The 13,204-nt window shown below is 44.7% G+C and overlaps 1 long non-coding RNA gene across 1 annotated transcript; it reads left to right on the plus strand.

Moving 5' to 3' along the window:
* The first annotated feature begins 262 nt into the window (after positions 1-262).
* LOC134448704 (uncharacterized) lies at positions 263-1,186 on the plus strand. The gene is made up of 3 exons (XR_010034835.1): positions 263-395; positions 487-640; positions 1,009-1,186. It is a non-coding gene; the product is annotated as an uncharacterized LOC134448704 (long non-coding RNA).
* The last annotated feature ends 12,018 nt before the right edge of the window (positions 1,187-13,204 follow it).

Here is a 13,204-nt window from a genome sequence, read left to right on the forward strand (position 1 = left end):
ACAAAGTACAACTAAATATAAAAAATATAAACATACAAATACAAATACTATTGGCCTATATATAATTATTAAGTCTCACTGGGAACATTCATGGGAGAAATCATAGACAAAAGAATGGGTGGTGATTTGGTGAGAACCGCGATTAGTAGAAGCGAGTCAACTAATTAGGCCTAATGAAGGCAGGAGTCGGTTGATCACCGCCAGCTGTATCGTGTCAGCTGATTTGATTTGCGCGGCAAACTGGAGTGCAGGTTTTATCATTAGGCTTTCTAAACTAGTTTGGCCGTTTGGAAGACACTACTGGAAGCTACACAGTCTTTGTTGTGCTTGCCTGTGGATCAAGCTAAGACGACTTACTGTAGGCCTAAAACGTGATTTCTGAAACGAGGCAGCCGGTAAGCGCTTGTTAATTAATTTCGGAATGTTTGGCTATATTACCCATAGCGCAAGAGATTGTATGGCGACCAACCTTGTTTTTTTCTGCAGCAATTTATCGCAGCGGCAATTCATGGAACATACCTACAACTAAGTGGCATAAGGTGGTCAATGCAGCGCAGCATCATGGCAAATCTGAGGGCCCATCTGAGAGGCTACTGCATCAATATAGTTTCGATGTTTGTGAGTCTCAGTAACCCGAAAGGTTAGTAGCCTAGCAAGTTACATTTTCTCAATAATGTTGGGCATGTATTTTGAGTGCAGGCAGGTAGTTTGCAGCGGATGCTCAGCCTATGGACTGTCGGTAGGCCCATTTTATTTGTAGTATATGGTCAGATTGATAATTCCAGTTAATTAAATAGAATTGCCGTTTTTATTTCTATCTTTTTCCTATAATCTCGTAAATTACGATGGCTTTGTGGTTATTCAATCTGGGTTGTAGTAGTCTACCATTGCAAAGTTTATTTTTGAATTATTGGCAGACATGGTAGCCCATTTCCTGCATGTCAGCACGTGTGCACATTTCTGTATAACTTATTTCATTTCTTTGTCTGTTTGCATGTTTCCCTACAGGGTTTTCATCTAAGGAAAAGACAAAACCACAACTCCTGAATTGTTTCCTTGTGCCAACTTTTGCACTAATCTAAAAAGAGGAAAATCAAAAAGGAAATCCTTCGAGTGGAATCTAATGCCTTAAACCTCCACCAGAAGTCACCATCCTTTTTCACAAAGTTGGAGAAAATTCACAGAGGTCAACCAAATAAAAAACTCAAACATTCACACCACTGAAATCAATAAAAAAGGCAAGACGAATGGAATCCTGTGTCTGTGCACAGTCCTTGTCTTTCAAGAGTGGAAAACCCAGTGCTGATGTACACTTGACAGTCGTGCTTTGGTTTTTCACTGCCAGTGCATAGGCTGCACTAGTGAGCCGTCTGCCAGTGGACCACCGCTGACCAGTGAGGCAACTGACAAGGAAAACCTCCTCCTGCCGGTGACCAAGATGCAAAGACTCAATTCACACCACAACCCAACAAAGACCGAAAACACTTCACATAGGGGCCTGGAGGATAAAGCTTAAAGAAAAAAAAAACTTGGAAAAAAGGCTCTGCCTCCCACTTTGCTTCAATCTCCCCTGTTGACATTCAGGAGCCTTTTAGCAACTTTTTATGTCCATGCAACTGTCCCGACCAACCGTCTTAGACTGCTGAAGCACCTTTTGTCCAATAGCTCTTGGACTGCTGCTGTTGTGGGTGGGGGAGTTCTGGGCTTGTACTGTGCGTTGTCCTGCACTGCAGTTTGGTGTTGGGCCTTCAGCTGACTTCAGGAAAGTACTGCAGTGAATGTTTTCTTCTGCATTTCTAGTGACATTGTCTCTTGCTTGTGCAGTAATGTCTTTTACTGACTTTGTTGGCTACTGAATGAACTGCACACCGCATTGCCACTTGGAACTTCAGTTAGGTCTTCAGGACTGGCCTGATATCTGCTATGTTCACAGCACCTGGGATGCATCAACAATCTCAGTCAGTGCTGCTCTGGATTTTGCCAGCTCTGTTTCCTTTGAGGGTTTGGCATCCATAACTTTCATGCTGTATGGCACACAAGATGGTCTGGCTGTCAACAAGGTGATGCCACTTCTTGACCCCGATTCGGCAGTGCTTTTGGAAGTATTTCTTCATCCGTGCTGCAAAGACTGCTCTGCACATCTTCACCTTGACTGGGTCACCCTTGTGGTCAAGAGGGTTCAGCTTGGCCTTGGTCTCGGCCTCAACTACCTTCACGATGACATCATGCCTACAGCTCCACCGCAGGTACAGCACAGTACCAGTAGAGTAGAGTAGAGTAGAGTAGGGAGGTAGAGGCTTGGCTTAACAGCTCTCTTTTGGTGAGTGGTTCTCTCACTTGTCTGGTTCTGGCCGAAGCACATTTCTTTCTTCTTGAAGTTGATCTCCACTGATGTCTGAGATTGGTGGTGAATTCTGGGTACTGTGGGCATAGTCCCCGGGGGGCTGGTCCTGATGACCTGGCTGGGCATTCAGAGTGGTGGTCTGGTTCGCGATTCTTTCTGCTTCCTTGGGGTGGGTGGCCAGCAGGGTCAGTGGAATGCCTTACTGTGCAGACGGGAGGCGGTGCTGCCGGAGTGTAGAGGAGGGCATTCACTGCAGTGCTCGCCTGGGCTCAGCTGAGGCCACAGCACCCAGTTTCGGTCCGGAACGGTGTGTGGTCCGGGTCTGGGGCTGCTCCGCCCGTAGTGGCAGCAGTCCAGGAGCTGTTGGACGAAGGGCGCTTTGGCTGTCTGGGTCAGCTGGTCAGGGTAGTTGCATGGACATGGGGAGCGGCTTTGGGATTCCTGAGTGTTGGAAGGGGAAATGGGGGCACATGTTGTGTGCTGGGGCCTTTGGAGAGGACCGTGGAGATTTCAAAACGGTCAACAACACCTACCCCCTCAAAAGACTGCAAGAAATGCAAACTCAAATCAGCCTGTTCTGAAGTCCTGGAGCTAACTTACAAACCCGAACCTGTTCATCCACAGCAAGTGGCACACTGCAAGAAGAAATATTGCTATTTGAGATGTAGTGTGGCTCTGCGACCAAAAGGCATTACGGGGGTAATTCAAGCTTGCAAGAGTGGTCAACGTGACAAGTCCAAGGCATAGTCCGGGATGTCCATGTGAAATTCTCTCCAAGAGGATGTGCTCAAGTGAAGATTCCAAAGCAAACCAAAAAGTCCAAGGACCTGCAAGGTTACCACACTGCATCGGGTTTGTGCGATAGCTCCTTGTCCAAGTTGGCAGAAACCAGTTCGCCTGATGGGTGCGATCTTCCTGTGTTACGCCATGCCAGGATCGAGTGTGAAGTGTCGCAGCAGGTGGTGTCTGGGCACAGACTCGCTGATTGACGGCCTCCACAGGTCCTCGCTGCACTGGATGTGTGGGGTGAGTAAAAGCCAATGTAACATTTGTTTTTCAACCTAGGAGATAGTGTACTTTCAGTGTCACATTGGTGTCAGATGAATACGGATGAAGACTAAAGATCTATTTTGATCTATTCAATATCTAAACTGATTCATTTTGATTTCATGGTCTCTCTCTCGCTCTCTCTCTCTCGCTCTCTCTCTCTCGCTCTCTCTCTCTCTTGCTCTCTCTCTCTCTCTCTCGCTCTCTCTCTCTCTCGCTCTCTCTCTCTCTTGCTCTCGCGCTCTCTCTCTCGCTCTCTCTCTCTCTCGCTCTCTCTCTCTCTCTTGCTCTCGCGCTCTCTCTCTCTCTCTCTCTCTCTCTCTCTCTCTCTCTCTCTCTCTCTCTCTCTCTCTCTCTCTCTCTCTCTCTCTCTCTGTCTGTGTCTGTGTCTGTGTGTGTGTGTGTGTGTACGTGTATAGCTCCAGCTTAGCATCAGCATGGCCATATGCATCTTCTCCGCGTGATGGATGAGGGGAGGAACCAACGCATTGGCTTCTGTCACCATGGCACACCTCATGGGAGTGAGTATCACACAGTTACACACATACACTCACATTGCGCCCTCTTTCTCATAGTTTATAAACAAGTGCTTCAAAATAGGTGTAGAATGTTGGACCATGAGTCACCAGGGCCCACCAGGTACAGTGAGAATAAGGATTTCAAACCTTGCATTTTTGTTGCTTTGGTATGGACATTCTAACTAACCAGAAAGAAAACCCCATTGAAAATGACAACCATGCAATTATTTTGGTCTATCTACATAAAGAATGCTCAAAGTGCTGCACGTGTTGGCAACAGTGTAGAATGTAGCTAAACTCTTAAACTGCTAAAATGTGCACCTCATGCTGGAGTACTGTGGCCATTCAAAGACAGAACATTGAAATGTAGCTGCTGTTGGATAGATAACATATTTCGGGAAGCATCATGGGAAGGGGCAAGTCTTTGTGCAATGTCATGAGGCCCAGGTCCAGGTCGAGTCTATTGATCAAGTCAAGTCACTTGACATTTTGTCAAGTCATCATATTAACGACTCGAGTTTGACTCAAGTCCAAGTAACATGACTCGAGTCCACAACTCTATAGCAGAGTAGAGCATACATTTCAGGGTTTTGCATTCATCTGTGCTGTGTGTGCTCACCTGCACACTGATGAAGGCAGAACCCTGAAACGCCTACTCTGCTTTCAGGGGGAAAAACGTCTTGTGTTTTACTGTCTTTTCCAGTGTGCAAACCTGCTCTCTCCCTTGAACTTTTTTTTACATCAAGCTAATACTCAACTCTTAATATTCAACATTCTGTCAGATGTTCTACACTTGAGCTGAAATGATCCCTGCCAGATCCTTCGCCCCTGTTCTATTCAAGAGGAAATTCATGAACCAATGGGTTAGAAAAAATACCTACAATTTATGCATTAAAATTATGCAGTGTTAATGTAATGACTGATTTAATTGAATACGTCGACACACTATGTGTTGGTGTTTTGCAGAAGGTGCCATGCACTGCATGTATTAAGATTGTTCTGTCTTGCTCCAATGTCTCTGCTGCTTGCATGTAACTATAATATGGTTTTCTGTTCTTCCCTCTTCCTGCAGGTGTATGGTTTCATGATCTGTGGTGTTATGGGCGCCATCATGTACGACTTCATGCTCTTTCCGTACGTGTGGCCTGGCCCAGAGGCTAGCCACCCTGAAAGGCAACCGTCCCCTGGAGGTGAACCAGCAGGACACCAGGGGTGAGCCATCGACCTCAACACCCAGGTCCTATACGCCTGCTGCCCAGCCAGGGGAAGCGAGAGCCAGTCAGAATGCATCATTCCTTGTTGAGTGGTGTGCGTAAAAAGTAAATGTAAAAAGTAAATGTTAATGTGTTTAACCTAAGACAATACCCTTAAATACTGTACTTTCAGTGTCACATTGTTGTCAGATAAATTTCTCTCTCTCTCTCTCTCTCTCTCTCTCTCTCTCTCTCTCTCTCTCTCTCTCTCTCTCTCTCTCTCTCTCTCTCTCTCTCTCTCTCTCTCTCTCTCTGTCTCTCTCTGTCTCTCTCTCTCTCCAGTTTGGCATGGCCACCACGGTGGAGGTCTTCCTGACCATGCAGCTGATCATCTGCATCTTCTCTGTGATGGATGAGGGGAGGAAGAACGGATGCATGGGTTCTTCTCCCATGGCCATTGGCTTCTGTCACCGTGGCAAACCCCATGATGGTGAGTCTCACACACATACACTCACACTGCTCCCTCTTTCTAATAGCATATAAATGGGTAGCCTAGCCAGCTAAAGCATTTCATCCCTTGCTGATTTTGTTGGTTTGCGTACTAATAAAGACATGAATAGTCTGATTTTAATTGTAGGTGTATTCTAACACGGAGAGACAGAATATCAAAAAGAAAATGTAGAGAAGAAAGCAGCTAGGACCTCTACCACTGGTATCTCAGGAACTAGTAAGGAAAACTATTGGTAGCACTTGGCACAGATTTTGCAGTGCACATATGGCAACTTTGCTTGAGAAGGAACCTGTGCAGGGCCACCTGAGGTTATGAGGTACCGTAGTCAGATGAAACCAAAATCAAACTGTTTGGCATGAACACATCTCACTGTTTGGAGGAAGAGCCTTACTGCCCATGATCCCAAGAACACCCTCCTCACCGTTATGCATGGATGTGGAAACATTATGGTCTGAGGGTGTTTGTCTGGCCAAGGCACATCACAACTTCATAGTGTCAACAATAAGATGAAGGGAAACATGTATCATAAAATCCTCAGTGCAAAGATCCTTTCCTTCCCTCCACCAGTACACTGAAAGTGTGCCGTGGATGGGTCTCCCAACAAGACAATAATCCACAACATACTGCCAAAGCAGCAAAGGGGGTGGCTCAAGTGGAAGCACCGTAGACGTATATACAAGTAGACTAGAGGTCACCGGCAATTTGGGACCATGGAGGTACACCCGTCTCCAAAAGAGTTGCCGCCTATCCATCTGTTTGGAATAACAGCTAATAACCTGACTTTCAATTAATCACTTGGCTTCAGAAGTCACTCATATGAAAGCTACAACCCTCCCGAATGAAAATGTATGTACAAAAATAAATTTCATGCACCAAAGAAAGATTGACCCTTTATTGAACACAGACGGGGCAGATTTTCACAAGACAAAAGTTTTGTCGCCTATCGAACATAATGTGAAAATGAGCAGATAAGTCACTTCAAAACACATCAAATATGCAGATCGGGTGCCATACTTAATCACTGAATCAGTCTTACCTATCCAGAAAATCAACTTTGGCCTTAGGTGTATGTTTAGGGTCATTGTAATCATGGAAAGCAACACAATGAAAAACAATGAAGATCAATGAGAGATGGTGACATATTCTCTATTCGTAGAGCAATACATGTTTAACTTAATGATTTAATCAATGATAAAAGCCCTCAAACACCTGCAGCATGCATGCAGCTCCTCATAAGAGCTGTATCCGTACCATGTTTCATTTTATGCACCATTTCCCTTTTTTCATATTCTTCATCTGCAACACCATACAGTTTTGATGCTATCAGTTCTAAAATGGTTGATCTTGGGATCTTGACTTCAGAGTATGAGTCCCATTAGCCTTCATTTTTGTCAGAATTATGCCTGACATACTCTTGGCTGGCTTTTTTGAGACAGGACAGTGGGAGAGACCACATGGTGCCCAAAGTCAAACATGGGAGGGATACAGCTCTTATGTGGAGCTGCATGCATGCTGCTGGTGTGTGAGGGCTTTTATCATTGATTACATCATGAAGTTAAAAATGTATTGCTCTACGAATAGCAAATATGTCACCATCTCTCATTGAACTCCATTGATTTTCATTGTGTTGCTTTCCATGATTACAATGACCCTAAACATACACCTAAGGCCAAAGTTGATTTTCTGGAGAGGTGTGAGTGAATCGGTGATTAAGTATGACACCCGATCTGCGTATTTGAAGTGTTATGAAGTGACTTATCCCCTCATTTTCACATTATGTTCGATGGGCGACAAAACTTTTTTCTTGTGAAAATCTGCCCTGCCTGTGTTCATTAAAGGGTCAATCTTTATTTGGTGCATGACATTTATTTTTGTACATACATTTTCATAAGGGAGGGTTGTAGCTTTCATATGAGTGACTTTTGAACCCAAGTGATTAATTGAAAGTCAGGTTATTAGCTGTTATTCCAAACAGATGGATAGGCGACAACTCTTTTGGAGACGGCTGTAGTATAAGAACTGGAGAGAGTGAATAAGTCCCGCCTCCAGTCATTTCAATGGGAAATGTTAGGCTAGTGAATTTAGCCAAAATTGAACAACTTTTTCAGCTTCAAAGATGGAGTCGTTTCCGCCACCAGTTTACTCAGCCAATTACGTGCCACGTTAATGACTGACTTACGATTGACCAGAAAGATATATAGAAGACGGGAATTGGATGCATGGAGGTGCCCAACCACACACCTGTATAGGTATGTGTGCCCAACACTAAACTCGCGCACCCACCAATCGCGTCCACCCTCTTTGAGCGAAGTGGTGGCGGAATTGCGACGAGGAAGTGCCTTGCTAATCGGCGAAGCTAATCAGCCAAATCCTGACCCCCTGTTTGGGACAGCACTGGAAAACGGCAAGTGCAGCCTCCATCTTGTGTACGTACCTTCAGTCAATGCAAATCAGTGGAGAACACTCCCACCTCTGTCCAAAACTGGACTAAAATTGTGTGAATATGAAGTGACACAATCAATGACCAGATTTGAAACGTCAGGCTAAATATCTACTTAAATCGTCGATAGCATGCATTTTGAGATCTGTTTGTTAATTATGTAGATATTTAGCAACACACTTCAACCATTGTCCTTGTATAGGGTGTTGAGGGCAATTTTTGACAGCGATGAGCCACCTTCTCCATTTATTTACATGTCTCAGGTGGGATCATATCTAGTCTAATGTTCTATCTCTATGGGAAGCACATTAAGGTCATGAAGTGGCCTAGAGGCCTAGACGGTCTCCAGACATGCACCCTATAGTAATCGCATGGAGGGAACTCATGCACCCATTTGCCAAGCCGTATCCACTAAATCTTAATGATTTAGAGATGATCTGTGAAGAAAATGGGACAAAATTCCCTTCGGATGTGTGCACAAACATTGTCATGAACTTAAAAAAAGTCTGACCTCTGTCCTAGAGAGCAAGAGCTTTTCCAGCTAGTACTTTGTATTTCATTGAGGGGAAATAAGTATTTGACCCCTCTAGCCAAAGACGAATGTAATTAATCTATTCTTTAATGTTATTTTCCGGATTTTCTTTTTGATATGATCAGTCTATACCTTAAATGGTAGGTCCATTCTAACACACACAATGTCTTTATCAGTTGACAAACCAACAAATTCAACAAGGGATCAAATACTTTTTCAATGCGCGAACTTGCTCTCACTCTCTGTCGTCCTCAGACGAGCCTTCCATCGTTGCTTCCAGTCATCCCGATTCTCCATACATCTTTTCAGTTCACTGGTACTCTGGGCTCCCACGTCTTTCTTGAGTATGTCCACATATGTTGGTGTGGGACGTCCTCTTAACCGGCACCCACGTGATGGTTCCCACAGCATCAGTTTGCTGGCTGGCAGTTCCTGGTGCCTTTGGCAGTGTCCTGCAAGTCTCATTCTCCTTACAGCAATCTTCTCGCTCACCCTTGGTATTCCCTCATGCAAGGCTTCGTTGGTTACATGTGCACTATTGCTGATGTTAAGCACTGCACGAAGCATCCTGGTGTAGCACCCATCAAGGGACTTCTCCTTTATGGCAGTGAATGCTGGACCCTTAAGCCAACCCTAGAGAACGGATTCTACTGTCGTGTAGAAGCTAAGTTTGATTTGACGGGGGAGATTGGAGTTCAATACACTGGCCATACCGTTCAGGGCCTTTGAACTGTTCTATTTGGGTCCACACACACATGCTTATTTCTCTACAGATCCAGGCCGCAACAATATCTTGCTTCCTTACTTTTTTACATTAAAGCTAATACTCAACTGTGAACACCATTTGTTTGTTTCAGATGTTCCACAATGGAGCTGAAATCAACCCTGACAGATCCTTCACCCCTGCTCTGTTCCAAGAGGAATTGAACAACTGACAACAACTTGGTAAGAAGTATAGAAATTACCTGTATTTATTAAAAACGTTCCATCGTTTGTAAACTACTTTCAGGTCACATATAGAATTATGTGGTCTGCACTGTTAGTGTGTCAAGAAGAAATTAATGAAATTAGTTATTACATTGTGTGTTTATTTTGCAGAATGCGCCATGCACTTAAGATTGTTCTGTCTTGCACTGATGTCTCTGCAGCTCACATGTAACTTAGCAGCTTACTCTGCAACTTACATGTAATAATGGTTTCTGTTCATCCCTCCTCCTGCAGATGCACTGGGTGGGTCCCATGATCTGTGGCGCTATGGGCGCCGTCATGTACGACTTCATGCTCTTCCCCGCATGTGCGGCCTGGCCGAGAGGGTAGCCTCCTTTTAAAGGCAGCCGGCCTCTGGAGCAGGACCTTTGTGGGGAGCTCTAGACCCAGGCCCTATACTGTAAGGCTGCCACCAAGCCAGGAGAAGTAGGGGCCAATCTGACTTATTATAGTAGCCCCCTGCTTCCAACAACCCAGGCCTTCTCCTCCCAGCAATCCAGCTCTCCTCCCAGCAATCCAGCTCTCCACCTCATGTATTCCTGAGCTTCTTAAAAGAAGACAGGATTCAGAAAGCTTTGGAAGGAGCCGTTAGGAATGGAAAGGTGTTTGCTGAGGCAGTCCAGCACCTAGCAACATACGGCTTCAACAGAACAGTACACCAGGTCAGAGAGAAGTTGAAGAAGCTGAAATTCGACTATCGCTGGACTAAGGACCACAACAGCTCCAGTGGCTTCGACTGACTGCAGTGGAGGTAGTACGACGCCATAGGCTATACGGGAGCCGGCCACTGAGTCAGAGGCCAGATGAGAACATGGACCCGAGCTTGTCATTGCTTAGGTCAGATAACGGTATGTAGGCTATAGGGCATACAGTAATATTAGAGTTTATATCTAGGTATTTAGGCTATAGCATGTGAATTGGTGATATATTAGCCTACACAACACGTTGACATTTGTTTATCTTCACAAGATTCCGAAGATGTACTTGCCTTGCGACTGACAACACACTGTAGGAGTCAGTCTTGTCTCCAGCTCAGACATCTTCAGCTCGGTCATCCACACCGTCCTTGTCATCCACGCCGTCTGGATCTTCTGGAGCTGCGCAAAATGGTAAGAACAGTAACCTGTGCTTTTTCGACTGATGTTTGCGGTGAAGACATGTCATGCTCATCGTTTTTTTCTTAATCATCGTTATTAGGGAGCAGAAAACGGAGGAGGTTGGAAGCAACATTATGGCTGAGTACAACGAGTCGCACATGCACTTCATGCTGCAAAGCCTGGAGGAGGCAGATCGTGGCAAACGGGCGGAGGAGAGACGCCACAAGCAGATGTTGGCACACAAGAAAGAGCTGACTCCAGGCGGAGCAATTTAAGCTCGCAAGAGTGGTCAACGTGACCGTTCCAAAGGCATTGTCTGGGATGCCCATATGAGATGTGGATGTGCTCATGTGAAGATTCCTAAGCAAACCAAAAGTCCTGGCGACCCACAAGGTACCAAACTGTATCGGTATGTACGACAGATCAACGTCCTCCTCCCAGTAGAGGAACAAGTTATCAGAAACCAGCTCTCCTGATGGATGCGATCTTCCCATGTCGCGCCATGCCAAGATCGAGTGGGAGGTGTTGCAGTGGTCCATGCCTGGGCACGGGCTTGCTTTGAATGACAGCCTCCATCGTTTCTGGCAGTGGTAAGTAAAAACCCAATGTAACATTTATGATAACATTAAGGGTATTCTCTTAGGTTAAAAACATTAAAGACTGTACTGCTGTCAGTGTCAGATTGTCAAATGAATACGGAGAAAACTAAAATATCTATTTTGATCTCTCTCTCTCCCTCTCTCTCTCTCTCCCTCTCTCTCTCTCTCTCTCTCTCTCTCTCTCTCTCTCTCTCTCTCTCTCCAGCTGGGCATAGTCACCACGGTGGAGGTCTCCCTGACCATGCGGTTGGTCATCTGCATCTGTGATGGATGAGGGGAGGAGGAACGGATGCATGGGTTCCGCTCACATTGCCATTGGCTTCTGTCACCATGGCACAATTCATGAGTTTGTGTTATGAGAGTGAGTGTCACACATACACTCACATTGCTCCCTCTTTCTTATAGCATATACAGTGCCATGAGAAAGTTTGGGCGCCTTTTGGAAAATCATTACATCGCTTTATTTCTCGTTGAGCTTTAAAGTAGCAACTTCATTTTAACATATGTTAAACTGTAGGGAAAGAGAAACATTTCAGCAGTGGAAGAATTTTCATAGGTGTTACAGAAACAATTTTATGAGGATTTAAAAATAGGCGTGTGCATAAATATGGGCACCCCAAAGAATGTATATCATTAATATGAAGTAGAGCTCACCTTTGCTGATCTAATGGCCTGTGGATACTTGCTATACAAGAAGACAAGTTCCAACTGCCTGGTGCTACTGAATAGTGGCCAATTCTATTCAGAACCTCTCTAAATCAGTCAGGTTACTCATCTGTCTTCTTTAGACATCCTGGTTCAAATAAATCCATTCTTTTTCAATAATGGCAATACCTCAAGATTGGTATGACCATTTCGAGACATTGTACTTGTTCTGTTGCTTGTTCTTAAGCTTTTTGGCGAATAACGCAGCCAATGCATCACGGCGGGGCCAATTTGTAAATATTATTTTCTGATGTTTCCCTGCCATAAACAACCTCAATAACACTACACACTTCATCACAAAGGTCTCGTCAATCAAACCGAGGCACAGAGAGGATCATCGGACCACACAGTCTTTCACTGGCCAGTGTTTTCAGAGGTGTCTCACTGTTGCAACTCTCAAGTCTGACCCGGATGCAGGCTACTCCATCAGGTGCTAGGTAAACATGGTCGCGTGTGTTCTTATTCCAGCTGCGGCCGTAAAATGAAAAGCTGGAACCCCGACAGTTTTCACCGACTGCCACTGTCTAAACCAGCCATATTACGGGAATGGCTAATAGCATTAGAAGTGGACGAAACTGACATAAAAACCCTGAGGGATCGCGGCTGATGTCAGGCCAGATGTCAGAATTTATGTAGTGCATTTTTTTGCCATGTCCACCTCCTTTGTTAAGGTCAAATATCTCTAGCTCAGTCTCACTTGTAGTCTCACCTGACTACAGTATGATTTCCCAAAATGATTTTAGCTTGTCCAGATAAGCTTTCTGAATAAGTTTAGCAACTTATTTCTGATGGATACACAGGAAAGCCTTTTTATGCATCACCCATCCAATGAGATTTTGCCTTGTGCGGAAGGACCCATGTCTAAGTCTGCACTATCAACAGTTATGATCTTGTAGTTCTATGGAGGTGTTCTGTAGTGTGCCTGTTACCATTCTTACCATCCTTTACCCATGCCTTTTTAACTATTTTTCAGTAAACTACATTTTCCTTTCACAAGTACCATTCCTGTGGCTTTCCATTCAAATGGATTTCCATTTCTGGGTGTGGAGAAACATTTTTCAAGACTTCCAGATTACCTTGTTTACCTTTCTCATTATTCATAGCAATGCATTATCTTTGTTTGAAGTCTGCAAAGAGTTGTTCAGAGCCCACTATATTGCCACTCTCCAAGATGGACTTTAGGACAAGCCTAGTCTGCTGTTATGTATGGTAACAGGTATGATAACATTTT

This window comes from Engraulis encrasicolus, chromosome 5, assembly GCF_034702125.1.
Source record: "Engraulis encrasicolus isolate BLACKSEA-1 chromosome 5, IST_EnEncr_1.0, whole genome shotgun sequence".
Taxonomy (NCBI): Eukaryota; Metazoa; Chordata; class Actinopteri; order Clupeiformes; family Engraulidae; genus Engraulis; species Engraulis encrasicolus.